Raw genomic sequence first — 1,376 nt, forward strand, 5'->3', positions numbered from 1 at the left:
GGCGTTGGCGTTGGCAGGCCCGGCAGCCTTCCCGCTCTCCGGGCTGGGAAGCAGGTGGTCACGTGGGGAGGGGAAGCCTCGCGTTCTGCTCCCGTGTTTCCTCACTCTGGCCTCAGGCCTGTGCTTCTGCCTGGGACCGCCCTCTGCTTTGTCACTTGTTCTCGACCTTCTACACTCGGGGCACAGGCTCGATGCCAGGGGAGAAAAAGGACCCCCGAGGCTGGCCTGCCTCTGAGGGCCTTCTGCAGTGTGCCTGTCCTCCCACTAGGGGGCGACCGCCGACCGCACACGGAGAATGAGGCTGCCCCAACCTGTTCCCAGACACAGGGACTGACAGCCTTGCATTTCCCTGGGTCTCTGAAGGGCCCTGTGGCCTGTAGTGCGCTCGTGTCTTACACCAGAATCGGGTGGGATTTACCTGGAAAGTGGCGCCCCGGCCGATCCGGAGTCCTTTCTCCTGAAGGGAGCCTGGCTTGGGGAGGGGCCGGTCTCCCTCTCCCCTGCCGCTCAGGCTCCTGCGGGTGGAATCGCGAGTCCTGGGTTTGTTCTGATTCCCACGAGGCGTTAGAGACTTGAGAGAAGCAGGACCCAGCGGCCTGGGGGTGCCGCTCAGGCTCCTGCGGGTGGAATCGCGACTCCTGGGTTTGTTCTCGGTTCCCACGTGGCATTAGAGACTTGAGAGAAGCAGGACCCAGCGGCCTGGGGGACAAAAGCAGCATTTTTCTCTTTTTTGCAGACAGGAGTGGGGGCTGCAGATGGGCTGAGAAAGTGGACAGTGGCCCGCAGTCCCCGCATCAGGCCCAGGGGGCTGTCTCCCAGGCGCTCTCCTCTGCCCTCACCCCCCCCTTCCCTCCTCCCCCCTCGGAGAGGAGCAGGCGTCCGCCTGAGCCAAGCCAGTTAGGGACAGAAATACTCCCAGTCGATGCAGGCGCACGTGGGCATCCTGCGAGGGCGACATAACCGTTACAAACAAGCCCACGCAGCTCACGGCGCCGAGACCAACCTCGCGCAGCCTCTCGCCGGAGGCGCTGGGCGGGCACTTTCTGAGGCAGGTGGCTCTGTGCCTAGCTCCTCGGGGACGCTTTCGTCATCGGTCATCGGCCTTCACTGGCCATTTTCTTCCGTCCCGGCCAGACGCTGACGGAGCCAGAGGCCCTCCCCACTTCGTCGTGGGTGGCCCTCCGTGGCTGACAACTAACGACCATTCTTTCCAGGGTTCGCCTGGCCCTCGGGTGTGTGTCTTGGCCTCCCTGGGGTCACTGCTCACCAACACTCGGCCCAGGTTTCTTTTATTAAAAGTATTTTTTTTATTGATTCAGAGAGGAAGGGAGGGAGAGAGAGAGAGAAACATCAATGATGAGAAAGGATCATTGATC

General features: G+C 62.1%; 1 protein-coding gene across 1 annotated transcript in view; it reads left to right on the plus strand.

The window, feature by feature from the left end:
- The window catches only part of ITPR1 (inositol 1,4,5-trisphosphate receptor, type 1), a 173,427-nt gene that overhangs the window by 77,496 nt on the left and 94,555 nt on the right, over window positions 1-1,376 (plus strand). The gene's annotated exons all lie outside the window — the stretch shown is intronic.

Source organism: Myotis brandtii, unplaced genomic scaffold (genome assembly GCF_000412655.1).
Source record: "Myotis brandtii unplaced genomic scaffold, ASM41265v1 scaffold693, whole genome shotgun sequence".
Taxonomy (NCBI): Eukaryota; Metazoa; Chordata; class Mammalia; order Chiroptera; family Vespertilionidae; genus Myotis; species Myotis brandtii.